This window comes from Hylaeus volcanicus, chromosome 1 (genome assembly GCF_026283585.1).
Source record: "Hylaeus volcanicus isolate JK05 chromosome 1, UHH_iyHylVolc1.0_haploid, whole genome shotgun sequence".
Lineage (NCBI taxonomy): Eukaryota > Metazoa > Arthropoda > Insecta > Hymenoptera > Colletidae > Hylaeus > Hylaeus volcanicus.
Genome location: NC_071976.1, coordinates 11685366 through 11708569, shown reverse-complemented (window position 1 = coordinate 11708569; position 23204 = coordinate 11685366). Strand labels below are relative to the sequence as shown.

The following is a 23204-nucleotide window of genomic DNA, read 5'->3' as shown; positions in this document are numbered from 1 at the left end:
AAGAAAACTGAGATCATTTTTATATCTAAATCAGGAGGTTGTGTTTGGAATAATGTGTGCTTCGAACACTGGAGTGCTTCTAAGTTTGTTGATTTATATCAATGCGAATGCGAAGCGAATTAGGATATTATATTCATAATATTCCTATTCATTCAAAGGACTGGAAAGAAAAATAATATACGTAAATAAAATTTTTCTACCATGTCTTGATTATTCAGCAATTCTAAAACTAAATATTATGTCGACTAAAATTTATTACGTAATAAATAATTTAACCTAATACGCGTTTACCAATCCAATTTCGTTTTCCATTTCCCCAGTCGTCTTTATTCGCAGTTCTCCTTACCAACGTCAGAGAAATGAAATACCGTTCCAGAATTAAAAACCTGCCGCGGCCATTACTGGAAAGAAACGCACGGTGTATTTTTCAGACGTCGTAAATAAGGATCCGTGGCAAAAATTTGAAACAAACTCGTTTAACCACGTGAAATATTGCCCCGTTGTAGATTCGAGTCTTCGGAGACGTCACCCTATCGAAAGTAGTCGTGTCCGTTCGAGGTCAGACACGGGCGAAAAGAATTAACACTTAAAACGCCCGTTCCCGCGAGTCATTTGTCACACGTCCTCGGTGGACGCTCCAAGGACACCACGACTTTGTATACTCGGAGTTTTCTTTGTTATTAGCCTTTCATTCCCTTCGACGTCGCTGAAATAGATTTCACGGGGAGTCTATCCGATTCTTACCGAGCGTATTCCTTTCTCATATGTAATGGAAATTACAGTCACGTGATTTACGAGCTTCCTTCTTCGTTCACGACTCATTTCGCGTATTGTTTTGCTGGCTTCTTTGCTGTTGGCAATTGGAAACGGGAGAACGAAACTAACGTAGGAATGACTTCAAAGCCAACATTACGGTTGTTGGTAAATCCATCGATCCGGGGAGAATTGTTTAAATTGGACCACTTAGTTAAGTTTCTAAAATTGTAATATTCCCAACAGAGAAAGCTTGAAAGATCAAAATTACGATTGTTGACTAATGAAGTACCCGTAAGTTTAAATGGAATATCATTTAAATTAGACCACCATGGTAATTTTCTTAAATTATCTTCGGAAGACGACTCAAAGCACATAATAAGTGTTTCTTAATGCTTAAATAATCACCTCCAGTGAATAACAACCTCGTTCGAGTTTACTTTGCCACTCGGCTTATGCTCGGTGGCACAGAAAACTGGATTCTCTGGTACTCAAGCAAGTTGCTACCGAGTTCGAATCAATAACACTGTCCCGATAACGTACATGCAATCTACCAACATTTACAAAGTAAAAGTGACTGTGCAGGCTCAGCGGATGCCAACAGGAGGCTTACGTGTAGCATCTCCAGATCCACTCTAAGCTACTTAATAAAGGATTAAGTATGCTTAGCTCAACCCAAGCGTAGACAAGTGACACGGGATTAATTCAGCAAGAGGTTGCTATTTCCAACTGTCCTTAGTTGACCAAGACATCCTTGCCTCGTTCGTCGATGAAACGAAAGGCAAGGGGTCGACGGAAAAATCGCCGTTGGACGCGAGATTTCAATTTACCAACGCGAACGAACGATCTAAGAAAAATCCGCGACATCGGGCGATTACTCATCCCCCCGGATGGGGTAGTTGCTCGAACTTACACCATATTTAGATGTAAATTAATGAAGGTGAATCACGAATGGAGCGGAGCCTCATCGTTTCGCGCGATATAGCGCTGCATGAATTTGTTTAAGTAATTAATTAGTCTGAATAAGATTTCTTACGTAATTTATCGCTCGCATAACCCATGCATCACGCGCTTCTGAAAAAACCGAGTGAATTAATTTCAGTTAATTAACCGACGTCGTACGCGAACAGTGCGGCAGGGCAGCGTTTTCGTGTTCATTCCCGTTCACCTACATTCAGCGTTGCGAGAGGCTCGGCCTCAACGAGAGGGCCGTTCCATTTTTAGTACACGGGTAACATCGCGAAACGCGCGCGTTGCCCGCATTATGCATGAATAGACATTATCCCTCGTTTCCAGCGAAATAAACGAATACGCGGAACCTTGAGCTTGACGCGGATTTATACGGTGCAAAAACCGCGCGAGTTATTAAGCATTATTCCCGAGGATAATTTACCGTGATCGCGGGCTCATCTTAACTCTATTTTCACTCTCATTTATTCCTCTAAGGAGTTCGCTTAGGCCCCCAACGATGTACAATTTTTTCGAAAAGGACTTCGAAGCTGACGATGTGACAAAATAAAAGTCTCGAGAATTGATGATGTTAATGTGATAGCAGATAATAATAAAAATTAAGTGCTATTAGCGGAAATGAAAATTCCAGAATTCTTGTAGCAGTTTTCACCGCGAAAACTGGTCTTTATTCATGTGCACAAATAAGAGCATTTAATTTTTAAATGTTGCGTCGTCACTTATGGACGCAAGGTCTGAAAGGGTTAAGAATATGGTGCTATAGTTATGCCCATCGCTGTAGTTGCAATCCTTGCGAACCACTAATCGAGCGAGCGACGTCAGATTATTATTGAGCAACCGCACGCCTATCTTTCCGTCTCTAATTTTACCTTCACCCGCGAGTGTATCTATTCATCTCGTTGCACCTGCGCGGACCTCTGTAGATTTTCGTAATCGATCCCGCGGCACGTAGGTTTGCACCCCATGTGAAAAGTCGTTAGCGCCCGAGCCGGTACGCGGCGATCGAACCTGCATGGATCGCGCACCAAAACACTTGACTCGCCCGTTCACACGGTACAAATTCGCGGCAAACAAAACGGGACCGTACTTTCAATATTGCCTTCACCTGCGGTATAACGCCGGGCACGGCACCGCTCACTGACACCATAAACGGTGCTAGGTGTACGTGTCGGTACCGATGCATACCGTTTACCGCGTGATCCTGCCCCGTACCATACGTCTCAATGATCGCTGCGATACGCAAATGCGATGCTGGAAATACGAGTGCTGATGAGCAACTGGCACTGTACGCGATGCAGAGGCGGTGCTCGCTTCTGGATACCTAGGGGTACGTTTGTTATACGGACGTTTAACGAGGATTTCACACGAAGGAATTTTTGGAGGATTTGATCTTGCGAGATTGAATTCTGGTGCTTGGTTCTGTGGAGCTTTATCATTCTTGGGAGATGTAATGTACGTTTTTGTAAGAAGAAGAATTTTTATAATATTCTATTTTTAAAAGAAGATGCAACTGTTCGGGGAAATGGACTGAACAGAGTGACTCTGTCTAACTATTCCTCAGATCTTTACTTCAAGAATTCTTTACTCTAACTAAAATAAATCATCGGTTGTCCATCAAGAAACGAGCCGAACGGCAGCCATATCGAGCCGAACCCGAACCTTCCGCATCGCGAGTCTGGCGACTTTCTACGCGCAGCGCGATCCGACTGCGATCCTCCTCTAAAAAGCTAAGATAAACACGTTAAGGATTAACGCGAGCGTGGCTCGTAAATCCGCACCTTCGAGTTACACGTAATATAATCATGCTTCCACCACGAGTTACCGTACCATCATCCTCTCTAGCGAGCCGCGGAGCAAGCAAACGCGTAACGAACCCACGGACACGAATTAATCGTCGTACGTACGTGAAACCCCACACGGGCGTAAAGGCGTGTGCCCGTGGTTCGCGCCGCGTACCACTGCGTCACGGTGAAAACGAAACCGATATCTCTGCAGGATCTGCGCCGAGGTCAGAGGTCACCCGCGGAGGGAATTGCTTTATTTAATAAGCCGCGGAGGAAGGACGTTAATAAAGCGGCCAGAGATAAATAATATGGAAAGGCGAGCCGTTCACGTGTCGTTCGTTCTACGGCCCCGTTCCCCGGCTCCCTTGGCACCGCCACAGCCGCGCCACGTCCACGAGGCATCGGGTTGAGCAATCGTTCGAGTTCCCCGTGCTGTACACGACTTGGACCGAACGGATAAACGAAACGGGACACTTTTTACGATCTCGGTTGTCCGCGAACACGATTACGGGCACTCGGTTCGAGCTGTCGATAATCATCGGCCACGATGCATAATTCTCGCTGGTTTATAAGGTTACGTTTACGCTGCACTCCGCGGGTAATAAATACCGTGTTTAACACGGTGTAAACCAGGGTTCCGCCGCTACCGTTCGTCGCACGTTTCGTAATCCTCGCGATACGCCTTTCGGAACTGTTTTATGGATAAGGGTGGGTCTGTGGAGATACTCGCTCTGACGTGTTTGATGCTTTTCGAAAAGGAAGATTTAGATCAGAGAATCACGAATTCCTTCGTCGACCTAGACAAGCGTCCTCCAAAGAAGAAAATTCGAGTTCGATGGAGGGTAAAATAGTCGTTAACCCACTGAACTCGTCGCGTGTGCGCGCTATGCAGACCTGTCGCATACCTGGAAACACTCAGTGCCAAGAGAAACAACAAGGAGGAGAAGACTTTAGTTTGGAGCGACGTTGGTACTCGTCGGATACTCGCGATTCACGCGGAGGCGTGCACCAGGAGACTCAACGCGCATACACAAGACTCGCGTCTGCAAGAATACGATGCACCATCGACGTAACGACCGATCCCGCCTACTGCCCGAGAATTTGTCGTTCCCCGTACTCATGCGTGATAGCCGTACGCGATTGTCCTGGCGTGGCTGAAGTTAGGTGCACGATCCCCCGATGGAATTCTCTGCCCGACATACTGGGTGAGTCTTTCACGGGAGATTGGCATGCGGTCGCTCGAACTCACTTTTCGCATTTTGAATTTCGAAATTCTGAGGGTGGATTTGGAATCGGCGACCCCAGAAACCCCCGTATGCCAAGTTTCATCAAAATCGATATTTCTAATCAAAGAGGGGAGGAGGGATGTGTTCAAGAATTCAAATAAAAATTTTACAGTTCCCATATGGTGCGGCCATGTCGAATCGAACAGCTAAATATTTGCGCGCGTTGTAGGCGGCCTGCTCCGTTGTATCGCAATTAGAAGACAGGTTCTGCATGACTCTTACCTTTACCAAAGAATGCCGTTCCCGAGACGGTTTATAAATTGAGATTATGTTCGTGCCTCTCGGTTTCGTATGAGAGCACCTTTATCTCGCATCGAGCGTTGTATGGACCGAACGACCTACCACGACCTCGCCCAACTCTGAATATTGCGTCTCAAGAGTCGAGAGCTCGTCTCGGTTATACACCCACGTGATATGTTTCTCCGCAAGGTTGCCCTGTATGGAATGAAAAGAACGCTACACCTCTGCCCTATCGTTCCTCGCGATCTACGAAATTTAATACAATTAATATAAAACAATCCAGCCTTCGACGCCATCGTTATTTATTTAACATTCACTTTGGTGTTATTTTAGTACGATGTACAATTTTTATTTTAAAAAGACAAGTGGATCTGTCTAGAATTTAGTAAAGACAACCCTGAAGTCAGAAGACCTAGGAAAATCATTCATAGGGTCTCGAAACAATAATAGGTATCGCTTTCGAAGTTTACCGATGTTGTTTTACTAGAGTCACTGTAACACATAGGATTTCCCCAGTACCCCTGCAGGAACGCGAACCAAGACCGCGGCGCTTCGAATCCAATTCGTCCTGTCTAAATAATCCCCGACTTATGCCAACCGATCGCTGTAGGGTGAAATTCCATCGCAGTCAGCGGAAGCAATTCAAACGTTCTCCCCGTTGTGAATTTTAATTCCCCCGCATCATGCGATCGCGTAACAACTGTATTTCGCTGATTTCTCTGTACAATTCCGGCCCCTGCGAGACGATAAAGCGCTTTCTTTCGTCATAGTTGTAATATCAAAGTCACCTTCGCGTCGCTTCGAGGCGAATGCTCACCGTGACACGACGCGAACTTTCTATTATTATCTACGGTTGTCTCCTGCGTCGGGATTTAAAACGGGATAATAACTGCACGCCATTGTTTACCATATATACGGCGTGCACCTACTGCAACGTGTGGACATAACTCAAACGGTGGCCTCGAGACACGGAAAGTTCAGTAGTGAAGAAAGTTCCTATAAACATGTGTTCCGTTCCGAGATCCTCGAGGCTTTCACGAGTCGAGTTATTGCAGTTCGAACTTGCCTTAAGCTTCCGGATGCGGAACGTGGCCCCTTCGGGATCGAACGGTGACCTCCGTGCTTTGCTACCAGGGAGCATTTCATTCAGAATGTCGACATAGGTAGATCGAGATGATGAATTCTTTGGAATTCTTTTTTTTTTTTGAGGATAACGGAGCGATGGACCGTTAGTTCGTGGGTTGAAATAATTTTGGGGACACTTGTTAATGCACAAACACCTGTAGCCTGCTCAATCAGTGGCTGCGAATTTTTCTTCTGAATTCGTGTGTGCTACTTTAAACTCACGCTAGATTTCAAAGCGTTATTGAAGTGAAATGATGTCCAGCAACGCGATACACCGCGTATATCGATAGAAGCGCATCCGTGACGATAATTCAAAGCCAGGTGCGCGGTAGAAAGCAATTGCGACAAATTACCAATCAAGTCGCGCCGTCGCATGGAAAATGAAAAACACGAGAGGATAGGAGAGAGAAGCGAAAGCTTCTGGGGACGAATTGGATGCTCCGCGAGCATTCGTGCCAGCGGAAAGGTCAAGAAGAAGGAGAACTGCTTCTAATACAGACGGAGAGAAAGAGAGAGCCTCTGCGCACACAGCGATTCGTCAGACTTATTGGTTCAAATGAAATCCTAATAACGTGGAATAGAAATTTGGAGAAAGTGTGGAATTATTTATTTGATCGGGTGCACATTACTCCGTGGCCTTATTTGAGACTTCAGCTTCTGATAAATTTAAACAATTTGCAATTATTAGTATCGCCCGAAGCAGAAGAAGTTGAGGAAGGAAATGCAAGACGTATTTCCTCAGATATTTTTCACCATTCGAGGCCTGCGATTGAGAAAAAATTACTCGATGCTGTTCTCATTCCCCCTACTCGAGGTGCTACGTTCACCTTAACCTAGGACTGATCTCTTCCTCTCCCTGCAAAACATGTATGTCAAAGCTTATATGATTTCTCTGATTCATTGACAGAAGGAAGAATATGTTTATCAGATTCCAAAAGCATCGAAACAGGATGATTTTGAATTTCCACGTCTCTTAGACAGGATTTTTATTATTCGGTGACCTAATCCTAGGCTCCTAGCAAGGTTTCCTCAATTTCGGTCAATAATCCATTAAATTTCGAACGAAACAATGCCTCGAAATCCAAGCAATCTCGATCTCAGCCCACTCCGTATGACCTTTGTTCCCCTAACGCCACTCATTTCCCGCTAAATCTTTGGATTCAGCGATTGCTATTCCATAAGTCTATATTCACGGTGGTATTTAGAAGTTTAGAAAGAAACCACTCCTCTCCGCGGATCCCCATTAATCTCCGATGGTCGGGCTGATTGAAAATAGTTTGACGTTTGAATCACGAGCAGCGGAAAGGGCCCCCGTACGAGCGGATTATCGTTCCTTTAATGAGCAACCAAGTTTATTATCCCCCAACGATTAGAGGCGCTTGATAAACCGATAGAAAATGCACCGTGGCCGGGGAGATAAGGCGTACCGCACGGTTTCCAAAGAGGGAACCATCTCCTTTGTGCCTTCGAGCAGAAACCAGGAACGGCCGGTGTTGAACGTGAACTTGTTGCCACTTCCGTATTCCTTGTATCTCTGATACCGAGTGTCTCTTAATGCAACACGCGGAAGGAGGGAATAATAATTCCACTGGGAATAACCAGTTCGTGGAAGTTCGAAACAGGTGGCTGTCATTAGTTCTACGAATATACGACAATAGGAAAAATTTATTGTTGCTAGGAAACGGTCGCCTTTCGGTCAGTGCTTCCTTCTTGGAAACTTAATTAACGAGTACTGAATTATTTACGCACAGGAGTACTTAAATTTCTCAATTTCATTTATACTTTTTCTGTTGACGGTTTACGGAGCACTTATACTGACTTTTATCCACATGAAGAGCCAAAACTAGAATTGGTTCGAAACTTTGAAACTCGAAACAGAAAGATATCGGTTCAAAAGTGTAGCGAGCCGCAGCGTTTGCGTCAAGTCCTCCCAGAGAGCGACGCCAAGATCCACGCACTAATTATGGCGCAAACGCGCATTTACTTATCGGCGTTTCGTCATTCGGACAGCACTCTGCGTTCAACTGGCGAATAATGGTTTAATTAAACACCATGTGTACAACCGCAGCCGCCTTGTAAAGCTTCTGTCGACTGATTTACAGTGGCAATACTCTGCGGGCAACTTCCAACGTGTACGCCGTGAATTAGCTCTCCGGAGAGTCCATTCTAGTAAGAACGCATACATTAGTCCGCGTACTCGCAATTAACTGTTGACATTTACTCCACCGCGCTCTCTTTTTCCGCGGCGCGAGTCCTTCGGTTCTTCTTCCCTCCTCGCGAATCCCACGTTTTCTTCGCTCCCGTTCGCCTTTTCCACGCTGTCTCATTCCTTTTTTTTTGCCCTGTGTGATTTTCCTTACCTTCACGTGAATCTGAATTCTTCTTTGTTGAGATTACGAAGTGGGATTACGGGGCACTATCGTTTAGGGCGAATGTCCTTATTTCTGCACAAATAAAAATCAAGAAAGCTTTCCTCGAAAACTACACTATTAGGATTCCTTTTTCTATTCTAATTTTAATCCAAGTTAACTCTAAAAATGAAATTACATTACTACGAGACAAAAAATAATTCAGGTCTGAAGGGGTTAAATACCACCTTTGCACACCTCGTCTACCCTATCTCCCAGCATTTCTCCCTCTACTCGCCGCTGTACTCCCTTTTTATTTCCACTCCCGCTTCATTCCTGCGCTATCTGCGCGGCCGGCCCCAGAAGGCCGTTTCTGCGTTCCTACGTCCCGCGACAGGTCGGGCCCAGACACGAATTACCTGTTCCGCGCAGTCACTGGAACTCCTTGAGAAGTTCGCTCGAGTTTTCACGTAACACGGTGCCGCGGTTCGGACGTCATCCGTCGCAAGCCAGCCGGAACGCTCGATTTACCCTGGGACAACTTTTCCTTTCGACGTGTCGACGGCGCTATCGAGACGGAAAATCAGGCCCGCGATCCTTGGCTAGAGGACGCTTGCGCAAAAGCAGCGTTAACGACGCAATTTATGCGAGCCACCGTTTTCGCACCGCGAGCCGAACCCCTGGAGGATTTCCTGGGGAAGGACGAATGACGAGAGGAGCAGCACGGGAACACCGGCTCCTCTCGATAAGAAACGATAACTCGTACGACGCCGACAGTGAATTACGGCTACACGGCCCGCAACATAGTAATTCATAGCGCGATGGCATGAGCGCGGGACGATTAATTGCCACGATTAACGGTAATTAATAGTGTTGCCTCGACGAGCGCGAGCAAGTGCTGTTCCCGTTGATTGTTCGTTGCCACGCTCGAGTTTTTCAAACGAGGCGGGGCTAGGTAGCGAGAACGGTCAGGTGTTTCGTCGAAGGACGTGTAGGCTGGGATGCGCTCGACGATTAAAAGTTCATTTTCGATGGAAGGTTAGCTTTGGAGGAACTCGCGGCGATTTCCTCGAATTTTCTTAGGATGGAGGTTAGGGACGTTGGTGGGATTGAAATATGCCGTGGTTTAGATCGTATTAGGGGAGGTTTAAGTCATCATTTGTCTCGTTTCGGATTAGTTTATAGTATACGGGACGTCAAAGTTGAGATGTTTGGAGACTTTTGGAAGAATTCGTCCACGACAACTCGATGTTTTTCTAAAAGATCGGAGAATCGGATGTTAATGAAATTGCAACATGTCGTAGCCTACGTCAAATTAGGATGGGTTTAAGTCATCATTTTCCTGATTTCGAATTAGTTTGTAATATATAACACGTCAAAGTTGTAACGTTTATCTCTACTGCAAGTATGAGCTTCACGAATGAATTTACATCGTCGGAACAATCAATCATATCGGGCTTCATTTTTTCTGTTTCAGTATTAAAATTGCGTCCAATTAAAGCTACATAGAAGCAGTAATCGATCAGATGCTGGCGGATCTCTGGTAATTGCTCTCGATAACTTGCATCGACACATTGCGAATGTTGCACCTGCTAATTTTCTTCTTTTTCGTTTTAAATATATACAGTCAACTTATGATTTGTAGGAAACTCAAGTTTATTCTCGAACATAGTATTAGTTCATCACAATGACAGCTTGGCCAGTCATTACAAAAGTTTTTTCAAGATTTTTTGAAACTTATTATTCATCGTTTACAATGTTGTAAAAACCTATGGATAAAGTGCATCGAACCTTAACCTCTCATAAACGATGGATTATGTTCATTGTTTAGTGACAAATATAAAATAAATTTGAATGAAAATGTAATTCACATTTAAATTGAATTCTGGTTCAATACAAATTTCTATTCATCTATGATTTAATTTTTGCATCGAGGACAAAGTTATCCTGCTCTCATTCATAGGCCATGGGATTAAAAAAAAAACAAGTGTTCATAATGGCGCGTTCGTCACGGATCGTTGCATTAGAACTCTCAGAAAATAGGCCTGTAATTACGCGATTATGCACGCGTGAATCTCCTTCAAGATGCGATCTCGACAAATTAAACACCCTTAGAGTGGTCTCATTACGTCAAGCCGCGAGTCTCGAACTTAACGATACGCGACTTAATTAAATTATATGATATAATTTCCAGCGATCTTATTATAGCCTGTTCCGATTCGATAATGGCCCACCGTAAATTACACCAGTTATCATCTACATAAATTAAGCCTTTCACCGGACAAATTTGCATTTCCATAAAAGCACCCGACGTGAGTTGACTACGACGTCAACATCGTTCTTCTCAAAAGGGAATGGCGAATCGCAAACGTGAAACTAAAATGCAATGAATCTTCAAAAATATTAAATAGTAAACTTCTGTGGATCGTTTAAAGTCAGGTTAGCTAAACTTTCGAAATTCTATAGTTGGACTCTTACAATCCACTGTTTACTATATTTTTATAATTTCAGTTTCCAAATTTTCAAAACTGTCAAATTTCTAGAACTCTAAATAGAAATTCTACTTTTCACTGCTACACGCTACAGTCTTCTGCGCATCTACCTTGCGCACAGTCGGCACTTGAGTGACCCGTTTTTCAGCTGACGGCGTTAGTGTCTCCAGAATTATTTTGTGGACCTTACACTGCATGGTGATGAGGTTAAAAAATTGATCAGACTTTTCATAAAAAAAAAAATAGCCCTTCTGGACCATCGCTATGTCTATAATCACCACGGATCCACGATCGACTTTCCGTCACGCAAGACACCTTTCACGCGACAAAGACCGCACTCGCGAACCGAGGTCGTTTCAGCGACTAATTGGACACCGATGAAAAATGCGTAATTTCTTCTCATTGCTCGCGGAAACAGAACCTGACACGGCGACGGCTATGGAAATCGGACGGGTTCGTTACGTCAGCCTATAGGCGCAATGATCCGAGAATAACTAGCACGTTATTACGAGTATCCAACATCGCGTTAAACGGCACGAAACGGCTGAAATAATTGTGCCGTTTAATGCTTTCCTGGATTGAAATGTCAACTTTTATCTCTTTTATTGAGGCGAATACGATATCCTGTTCGTAATCGCCGCGCGATTCGAATGATGTAGTTGCTGAACAAAAATTCCTGATCCTTATTTACGCACTTGTATATTATATACTTGACTTAATTCTCTCGAATGGTATTTGCAGCAGTGACGCGATGAGCATGTTATTTAATGCTATACTGATCACTGAGGAAAGATACTAGGTAACTTTACGAGATTGGTTCGGCATATCGATTTAGCAATTCAGTTCTATAAAACTAAATGAAGTAAAAGCGAAAAGTATGAAGGAGGTGAGATGAATATCAAGGGGAGGGGGAAAGATTCCAATAGGAAAGAGATTAGAATTAGACATGCACGATGCACCGAGTGACTCATTTTACCAGTAGGGTCTCCCAAAAAGGGTGGAAGTGACTCAAAATGGTGGAGTTCCTATCTTTTCCCTCTTCAAACTTGATCAAGGTCCCACGAGCTCTCTACTTACACCTATCGGATTTGACGAGTTTGTAATTGTTTTTATCAGCTGCTATCGGTTCTGGGGCTGTTTTTCCCAGGCCTCATTTGTCAAGAGTCTCTATCGAATCCCAACCCATCTACGTCCTATGCTATAATTAGGTTAATATTACCTTATCGAACATTCCGAGGATCCAAAGCTGTCGAGTTCGACAGGTTATCGTACCACGGATATGTACAGATGGTATTCGTACAATTTGATAGAGAAACGCTTATAATAAGATGAACCGACAGGTGTCAAACCCTCGTTACTCTCAGCTATCCGATCTAAATTCCGATCGATATGCCGTGCAAACCAAGTAACCCTCGATGCTATCGATTCGAATGTACCGAGTATAATGAACGTAATCCAATAAGTAGACGATGAAGAGCCGACGTTACCAAATAGATCTGTCACGAAAGAATAACGAGTAATATCGATGCTACGCTATTCCGCTCGTAACTGACACGCATCGATACATTCGCGCGGACGTTAAATAAGTATGGATCGTGCTCGATACATAATTGAATCGGTTTGATAAAGAAAGTTACTCCCTGGTAACCGACGTTGCTCGCACCACGGGCGCAAACGCATTTTCATCTTCGCTTTTCTCAATCCCCCGCGAGATCCCGACAAAAGATGACTCCGAGATGACTAATGTTAACGCTGCCACTAGCAACTAGTTTTTCGAGCAGATTCGTGTACGAAAGCGTGGAGTATCTCGTTCAATTATCTTCCGCGGCAAAGCTTGGAAGTAAGGAGAATAGCCAGCCATTAGGCGAAACGGGTTGCGACTCTGCAGTCGGTCAACACACCCTGGATGAAACATCGACCTTATGCCGTCTGCCGACAGTGGTATTTAATTACCCCGCGTATCCCAGCCGGCCAATCAATAATCGCTATCACGTGGTAACATCGTGCGACTAAACGATCGCAATTAACAGAGATATCGTTGCTGCACGGTTGCGAGCGAGTTAGTTTTTTTCTTTAATCGAGTTCGTTGGGAAACCCGTGCAATGTTTTGCAATTTCCCAGCGTTCACGTGTGCTCACGAATGGGATCTCACGTGCGCACTGAGAGCGTGTGCCAGGTGGAGAGAAGTCGAGGGAGTCTTCGAGTTGTAGGACAAGTTAAAAGACAGAATTAGGTCGCATTGAAAGGAGTTTGAGAAAATGGGACTCATCAAATGTGGGTGAGTCTGAATCTAACAGAAACTTGTAACCATTGCAAACGATACAAACGAATATAAACTCATGGGATCTAATAGAAACGAACCAGAGACAAGTTGGAAGACTCTTGGAAACAAGTTTGGACTTGTGGGACTAAAAAACTCCAAAGAACGATTCTCTACCCCATGAATTTATAATTTTCCAGAGTAAAGGGTGTTTTAATTCGACGAATTAAAAGCTTTGGACGCGGAGGATCGGTAGTGGCGCGGCTCGCTTTACGATCCATCGGTAGGCGGACTCCTAACGAGGAATAATCGAAAATCGGCGTATATTCCCTATAATTTCCCACGTCCTCCCGCCTCGTTCATGACTCATCCCTATCCTCGGGACCTATCGGCGTAAACCCTTGTAATTACAGCTTGTTGCAGAATTCGCCAAGTAATTCACGCGGCGCGCTCGATTCGACGCCGATGTAAATAACCAATAACGATTACGCTGGTGTGCGCGTCGTCTATGCGTGTCACGCTTTCCGCAGGCGCACGCATAATTTCTCATTATGCAAATCGGCGGAGGACTTTCCTCCGCGGCCGAGAAACGTATCTGTCGATGGCTCGGATGGCGGATTCCTGCGCTCCGATTTTCTTGGTCATCGCATCGCCAGCCTCGATGACAAGATCCTGATACAGAGGTCGGAGCGATTCGAGGAATTCCGCGGGGAGGCCACGCCTCGATTTTCGAGCGGCCAACGTGGAATGCGGGATCACAGGAACGTGCTCTACCGTCTATAATAGAAATTTCGCTTGGCTGTCAAGAGAAAGGAAAATGGTAGGGAAAAGTCGGCTTTGGTGGTTGGTTCGGAAAGTGTTCCTGCGAAACAGGCAAGAGCAGGCCGTACCAACCCTCTACCTCTTCCGTTCCTAAACCTGACCAATCTGGGTCATCACGGATGTCATAGAATGATATAAAAATGATGTGGCATTGAAATTGAAAAAAGAGTAGCCAAAATGTCATACCAGATTAAATTGTACTATCAACGTTCACTATTACTCAAGTATCAGGACCAGGTTACTCGAATCCCATCTTATTTGTTTCAACACGGATTTTCGAGCTGAAAGCCATATCTTTACACTATTTAACCAAAAAGCCCATTACTCATTGTCGACAGCTGCTCAGAACTTGAACGAATCTCGAACGTGTAACGCACAAACTTTTCACTACACGTCCCCAATGATTTCGGCCTATCCAACGTGCATGAAATATACAATGCGATTAATTGGCACGTCCACTGCTCGATAAATCATCGAGCCCACACGGCGGAGAGATTGGATAATGCAAAACCGTTGCTGCATAATGCGACGGATTATACGCCGACTGTACAAGTCGAACAAACCCGACGATTTAAAAGTAACATTCTATCGCGAATGAATTACGACGATTCCCCTGTGTGCACGCGATCGAATGTAGATCATTAACAATGAGTTTGTCGCGGTAGCTGACGCGTATAAAGTCCGTTCAATCGGATCAACGCGTCAACCAACCGGTCGTTTTGTCGTCGGATTCCATCAAGGGAGTGTGTTTACATTGATTTATGGGGGAAAACTGTACGATAAGTGTTCCGTTCTTACTTTCTAGAGAAAGTTACCATACAAATGTACGTTTCGGTGCTGGAGTAAGCGTTTCCTGGAGTTGAACAGGGTTTCTTTAATAGTATTGTTAAAGTTGGAGGTGAATATACCAGGTGAGAGAGAATCTTGTTGCTTGAGGTTAGGATTAAGGGGGTATTACTTTGAGAATAATTCGTCACAGGTACACAAATGTTTTAGACTGTCATGGCGTCAAACTGGGGTCCACACGTGGACTAAAGAAAAATTGAACTGTATAGAAAGAACAAATAAAATTTAAAACGCGACCGTGGAAAATATATTGAAACATACATAGGAAACTGTTTTTTCTAGAGGTATACCGTTCACACTTTCCTTGTGTCGTCTTTATTATGTATGACTTAATGGAAATTTGAGAAACTGTTGGAACTGCGCATAACGCGAAACCAGCGTCTGCTCTCGTGTCTCTCTGTAGCCGGAGGGAACCGTCACGTAATAGCGATTACGCGATAACCGGAAATCGAGGGGACACGTAACGATCAATGTGACATGAAACCCAATAGACCGTCGAGAACACAATAGTTTAATAATTATTCGATTCTTTTCGGTGTCGACGTTTCTCGTGTACCACTAAACGATTTATTGACAAGGAATGTTTATTTTTTTTGTTACAGGTGAGTGAGAAAAGCTGACATTACTATTCCTGACCAAACCTGCCCTCTCTATGAGTGAGTACCTTAAACTAACCAATAGTAATATATATTATCATATAGTATCTACATATATACAAGTCATGACATATGCAAACAAAGCTCGACCAAGCGAATCATACATTTTAACTGTAAAACTAAACTTTTAACCGTGAAACTAAATAACATAATTTTGAAGATCAGATGTTAATGAAAATAAATTTGTTTAGGGTTCACGAACTTCGATAACGATATAAAAATAAATACCACGACATACGTTACCCAAAAAATACAATTTCATTTTCGTAGAAATGTTCACAAATTTCACGGTGACAACGTGTTAAATACTTAAACTTAAACATCATCGATTACCTGTCCGTCTCGAGACTGATTCGTCCTCATTTCTCCTTCGTTTACGCAGATCTCGACGAGCCACCGAAACAAGCCACTGCAATTCGAGCGCACTCAGTTCCACGCGGTCCACTGAATTCATATTTCGTAAACGCCGAGGAATTACGAGAGAAAGTACCGTCAAACTACCTGTCAAACGTCGCGGATGCATGAAAAATAACGCGTTCTCTCAAGGACGGGCTCGCAGCGAACGTGCAGCGAAAATTTCAAAGTAGGTCGCGTCCACGACGTCCCCCAGCCGATCCCGATCGTAACACTTCCCCAGGTTTCCCATCGGTTTCTCGTGTTTGACAGCTGTTCGTATTCGTTCGTCTGTGCGAGTACGTGGGCATCAACTTGTCTGTCGAGGCTGACCGAGGCTCCATCGCGAATGGAATGCCGTTCGCGAGCGCGCGTGGGCCCCACGAAATATATCGGTATACTTTTGCGTGCCCACGCTCCCCCTTGTCGCGGCCACGGGAGCCTTTAATGTTAAACACGTTGCGAAATCCGGTTGATTGGTTGCGCAACCAGGCGTGCTCCTCTCGTTTCCCGAAACCGTTTCACCTGGACGGGACCGGGTTGCGAAACGTACCCCTTCCCCCAAATGTCAACCTGTTCCACTGCCGCGAAAAGAAAGCTTGACGAACGAAACGATGGCACAACTGTAGCTTCTCGCGTGGGTTTTCGTTATATATTTCTGAATCGAAAACTTTGTGGACTGTTACACACGTCTGGTTATTAAAATCGATGAAATTCGAGGTGTCTAGATGTTGGGGGTTCTCTGAAGTCCATTATATATATTAGGGGTAAGAAGGCAGAATGTGGACTGGAATTAGGTATGGAGATAGGCTTAAATTTTATACCACGTCGTATGAATAGCAACAAATATATCGAATTAATAGATAAGCAGAAGATTGGATTATTCCGAATTTGAGTAAAAGAGAATATTTTCTTAAACACTCGGGGATCCTCACCGTCCTCATCTCAGATGATACAATGTAGCTTACGCTTGTCCTCATGTGCAGGATACGGGCGTGATAGAATGCATAAACGTGGTCTTATATAAGCCCGAGGCAGGTAGACACTCGAGTGGGTACACGTAGGATTTAGATACGACGTTTGCCGTCCGCTTTATTTGGAAATGAAACAATTTCGTTGTGCAATTTGCTCCCTCGGTGTGTTTGAAAAAGTATAATACGGCGAGTCGATGTAACAATTGCAACAATCTTATCGAGTTATCATAGACTCTATCGTTTTAACCAGGTAAAAACGTCACCTACGTGTTATAAATAAATGCAGATTTTACATATTTATGATTATAATAATATAAAAAAATATACATAATAGATTCTATTAATTATGACAACAATATTAATAGTTCGCTTTGTACAGGTGTGTACCTATGTCTAACATATGTTTATCATATTCGTTTCTATCATATTATAGATGCATAAAATCTGCAATTTAGTCATAAATCACGAAGCGTAAAAGATCTACCAGCCGTCGAATGGACACTTCTTCGATCCCTAATACTACCCTGTCCCATAAAAAACGCCTTTTCTTCTGCCAAATCCCATAAACACTCGACAGGGTTAAGGTCCGCTGATTGAGGCTTTTGTTTCGCTCAGGATTCCGCCCTTCGCTTTCTTTTACCTCAGAACGTTTAATATAGCAGTCACGAGAACACGATACAGAGCGTAGCGATACTTGCAACTCAAGCATTAACGAGGCATGGCCGACATAAATTTACATCTGGGTTAGAATCTACCTCTGACCGGCGCCTGGCCACGGGACCCTCGGATAATTAGGGATCGTTAGACGATGCTCGTGTGCTCGTCATTCATGGTTCACCGCGATTATCGGGGCAAATTGCGTAACCTATTGATTATGCAACGATCGATCATTATTATTGCGCCCGAGCCGGCCATTACGGTGTGCCGTATCCTACTTACGCCGCGGCCAGTTTTCCATACGCGTCGTTAGTAGCTCTCGGATTTCGCGATTTTCTTTATTCCTCTAAATTACACTCTTCCTTATTTTATGTGGCGCGTGTAATATTGTCAAGTTGGGGCCGAATGGCGCGAGATCAATCAATCCCGAACAGTTTAACCAGATCCTGAAGAGAATTTTCATGGAACTCGATTACTTTTCCCGAGCGTTACATGTCTACAAACTTTTTCATACTTTCGAATAGTGGTGGTCTATCATTTCGATAACTGAGAATTGAATTACATTATTATATCGTGATGTGTCACTATAAAACTTCCATACAAGAAATTAATTTATTCCAAAATTTCTATCAAAGATTAAGAAATCGGTATGTTGTATACGAGAAACATGGCTCCGTTTAAGAAAGAACACCGTGATATCTATAAATTTATGCTGTACCAAAAATGATACCTCTACAGAGCTTCTTGTGTTAGACATCTGCTTCCAAAATAAAAAAAAAGTGATTTTGAGTGGCAGTCTCTAGTGGTTCACCCTATACATACACATTACATACATTTTCTCTACGTAAAGTGTAGCCTTTTGTATATTCACAACTTATAATGAGAATGACTATCAATTTATTAAGATTCAGAATCTCGAGAGTAAACAAACACGTTGTTTTCTTTTTTGTGATTCAAGAGCAAACTGAAAGACATTAATTATTCAAACAAAACAAATATTCTCAATCATAGAGGAAGGTTCCTGAAATTGTTACGCAACAAAGTAACTCGTCAGTGTCCGCTCGAGTGTCCAAAAAAATGCCGAGTCCTTTATCTTGATCGGACGTTCCAAAAGGATTTTCTGGAGACTTGCCCATGGATCGATTAAAGGCTGACCTCGGCACGGTTTTGAAATCGCCATGAAAAGAGGCACCAACCGTGGCCAAAATGGGAGACAAAGAGCTGTACATGTCCATTTTCGGTGGTCTGAAATCGAGACAGGTGGACAGGTGAACAGGCCCCTTTCAAGGCGAACGATCCCCAGGTGAGAGTGATTTTGAAAGCGAACGCTCCGTCGCGCTTTATTACGGCTCCGCCAATAAATAATATCCTTAAGGCAGCTTTGTCATAGAAGATCACGAACCAGGAAGCTTCTAGGCCCAATAACGAAGACGACGACGAAACGATTTAGGCTCGTCAAGGGAAAGGTGGGAAGCATCGTTAAGTACTAAAACCGAAGATCATCTTCTCGAGCTCTAGACCCGCTCTATTTATTCCTATTACACGTATCATTTATTATTTTTGTTGGTCTCGAGCATAATTCATTTGTACGTTCACTTTCTCTATTTTACAAGTATAATAACATGTTTAAGTTGCAATTTATGGTTTATTAAGTTTCTTACACCTCTATGCATGAGTAGTGTACAAAATACGAAGATTGTGGAATATTTATTTATCGTGGTTCTAGTCAGGCACAAATTTTTGTTGCCAATTACATTCTGAGAAAAAGAAGTGCACAGAAAGGGCACCTCGTATCATTCCATATTTCCATTGCTTATATATTTTACAAATTAATAAACATTCAATCAACTTCATTCTCCTCATATATTTTTTTTCTGCGTTTGAAGATTCACTAATAGGTAGACACGCTCAAACAGAGAACTAATAAAGATACGGACCCTACCGTCGTCCCACATTGTAAACGTTTCTTTTCTAAGTGTTATCAGCCCCGATATCGGTAACATCCGCCGTCGAACAAGCTTGTAGCGTGAATGATATACGATCTTTTTTCTCCTGCACGGTATACTCGCTTGACGCGTGCCCACGGTCCAGGATCCTTGATGCAGGTCAGGGCAGGTAAAGAAGAAGATGTAAAACCTTGCATAAGTTGGTTTGAAGAGCCAATTCAATTCTGTTTTTTTATTCGAATTGTGCCGGGGAAGCTGAACATGTTGTTGGGACGAGTCCAGACGATTCTCGAACGGAACCGAGAGTCACCCCTCGATAGCATCACATTATGATGTGACTGAGACCCACCTTTCGAGCGCAAAGGGTTAAGGGGATGAAAAATTAACAAATTTCGTCGTAGGAATCAAGGGATTGAAAATCAAACTCAGTAAAAAGCTTTTCTCTGTTAGCACCCTCCGTATATAACACAAACGTTAGCACCCTCCTTGTTTAAAAAATAAAATGATTTTCAATCATAAAAAATCGATCGTACGCTTCATCTCATTAGTATATCCGTTCGTATGTCCGGCTGCAGGCACGGGGTTCGCGTGTATGATATTGTTATCGGGGAGGTTACCTGTCTCCTAGCTTTCTGCAGCCCCTCGCATCCGAGCACATCTGAACGCTACACCGAGTCGTCGTCGCTAGCATGTGGGAATCCCCGCGTGCGTGCGTGCGTACACGCGCGCCGACCATCGGCGGGCCGACGATTGCTAGCTTGTTATTAATCTTAATTGCCATCTAGAGGCTGCCAATTAACAACGCCTGTCACTTGTTTTTCCTCAGGTAGGCACTATCTTACCAGAGGGTCCGCATCGATGTGCCTCACCACTCGGTTACACTCCCCTTGGCGGAGCCTCCCTCGCGATATTTATCCCCCTCCCGCAGTGGCGGATCTAAGATCCGTCGAGACCCGAAGCTAATTGCTCAAGCGGACCAGAGAGATATACATTAAATAATAAGATTGTACGTGTTTATTTATCGGTCCACGGTTGGTAGGTTGCGAATGACCGTGCTATTGGGCATTAAAGATTTGATTTATATTAAAGGAGGTATAGTTCGTGCTGTTTGGGCATTAAGGATGTGATGAGTGTTAAAGGAAATGGAAGTTATTATACTGGGACGAGTCGATGTGGTTACCAGGTTTTCAATGTACACAGAGTTTTGACATATGTAGAAGAGATATACAGATAATCTACGTAAAGAAACAAATAAAAATAATTGGCTAAAACAAAAAGGGACAAACACGTATCTAAAATAAAACCCCCTCAATGAAACTCACGAATCTCTACCAAAAAAAAATAAAACTTCATTTTGATCAGCTTTCTGTAGAATATTCTAGTATCCAATGTAAAATTACATAAATTAAAATTGCACAAGCTAAAAAATGAACGAGTAGCCCTTGAGGGCAGAAGCTTCGTTAGTCTTACGCTGGATCCGCCCCTGACCTTCCCCACCCTACGCCACCGTTTCCCCTCCTACCTCTGTTTCGTTTTATCACCCAGGTGGTATTCTGTAATTATCACCGGCTATGGAAAATATAATTATTCGCGATTCCTTGCAGGGTGGTCAAGTTGGGGGATACATTATCGTCGCGCTGTAATACGCGAGAGCTGTGCGCTTAATGGTATCGATTACCGGCCGATCGCCCATGAACGATGAAAAATCCGACGACGAGACGCGAACGGTTTCACGGATAAGCGAAAACGCGTATTTCCTCGCGGGGCAGCGTATCGTCGCGCGAATTAAACGGATGCAATTATGATCGTGCTCTTACTTACGTCGGCGTTTATTTACTCGCTCGTCCCATGTTTTGCGCGCATGCGCTACAGATCACGGATTCTGACCGAAGCGATCCACGAGCGCAGGAGACTGGTATGCAAATAAATCGATAAGCCTTAGACAGATTTCCTGTATCGAGTCGTATATCATTTTTCTTGCGTTTGGAAGTAGTCGTATGTTGGAAGCTGAAGGATACCGTCGATCATTCAATTAATATCTGGACATGGAACATATCGTGGTAGGAAGAGGAAGTTTGCGAGAAGAAATGTACTAGGATTTCGATATACGGGACTGATTGTGGTACTCTTGTTAATGAATTGATAATGTAGAGTAGTCTGTCGATCATGTAGAGCATCCTGTTGGCAGTGCAGGGTGTTTAATCGGTAATGCAAAAGACTCTGTTGATAAAGATAGAGATCAGATGGGTTCCTGATCCAAACTACACAAACTCTAGCACTTGGGCAAGTGCAAGCTCAAAGCAGTAAAATTACTCCACGAAAATGACTATAATCTACGAGACTGACAAGCAAGAAAGGTGGCAATGGTATATCGACAGCAGGTTGGAGTTATAAAGCGCAACGAACTCGAACCGGTACCGAATCGCAATGCACTGGCCCAACTTTCTAAACGAACGAGGTCGCAAACAAAAATCGCCATTCGCGTTATGAATCAGCGTTAAAAAGAAACTAATTTACCGAACCGCCCGAGTTTCTTTCCTAGTTAACGCTATGCCGTCACGGATCCGTGGCCAATAGGACTTGACATAATAATTTAGCTATTTACCGACTAGCGAAGGAAGTGAACAAACATTCCTCGAATTAAAGTTGTTACGCTGCCCGAACTCGTAACGCTGACGTGATTGATACCGTTTCGAAGAATGTTTGCCTTCAGCGGTCGAATAAGTCGCGGAAAAAGTGATTTAAACGGTGCAAGTGGTCCCCGATCAGATACGTGCGACCTTATTTCCGCTGGCGGGGAGTTAGAACATAACAGCTAGACAGAATGCGGGATTCGTTGGACAAAACACAACGTGGAGTCGGTATGTGGCTCGTTATGGTTGCGAGTATTCACGAGGTTGCTCGCAAACTTGTCATACGCGGTTGACACATGTCGTGTACACCTTCGGGCTATTTTCCTTATGGAGTCGTGCTAAAGATGTAGCGAGAGGAATGTCGTAAGTTCGCCTATTCAACCTAGAGAATTACCACGAAGCCGTGTCGTAAAGTTAAGATGTAAAGTTATCACAGTGTCTAGAGTAATTAAGCTTTCGACATATAATAAACAATTTTGTTTAGCCAGGTCCGCAGTAGACACTCGCTAAAGATCCAATCTGCTAGAAAATTAGAGCGCCAATAGCCGCAGAAATCGTTACCGGTTCGTATAAAGGCATAAAAAAAAACGAAATAAATCACAGTTTCCTTAGCGAATACCTACATAAGCGAAAACAAGCCCGGGGTGGCCACCGAGCGAGATTAAGAACGTCACGGTCGGCCGGGGCCGATCTGTCGATAAACAATCGTCGAAGCCGTTAATCGTTAATGCGAGCGAAATGGGAGATTTGCTGGAGTGAAATTTAAGGCCCAGCATGCAACTCGGATCGTGTATACGGTAACCAGTCTGCGGCGATCGAGCAAGGCCGTTTTGCGATCGCTCGTGCGCATCGATCGCGCGCACACGCGCACGCTCGCATCGCCCGCCAATGGAAATTCAGCACAAGTTACGTGCCATTCGCCGAGAGTGAATTCTCCTAGTAAAATCGAGAGTGGAGCGGTTCGATGACCGTAACCGTCATAACTGTACTTAAGTATGACGGCGACGTTTTGGGGTTGGT

The 23204-nt window shown here is 43.9% G+C and overlaps 2 protein-coding genes across 4 annotated transcripts in view; one reads left to right on the top strand and one right to left on the bottom strand.

Moving 5' to 3' along the window:
* Positions 1-23204, bottom strand: part of LOC128881747 (GPI mannosyltransferase 2) — a 113986-nt gene that overhangs the window by 38755 nt on the left and 52027 nt on the right. The window lies entirely within an intron of this gene.
* The window catches only part of LOC128881731 (uncharacterized), a 125662-nt gene that overhangs the window by 58614 nt on the left and 43844 nt on the right, over positions 1-23204 (top strand). The gene's annotated exons all lie outside the window — the stretch shown is intronic.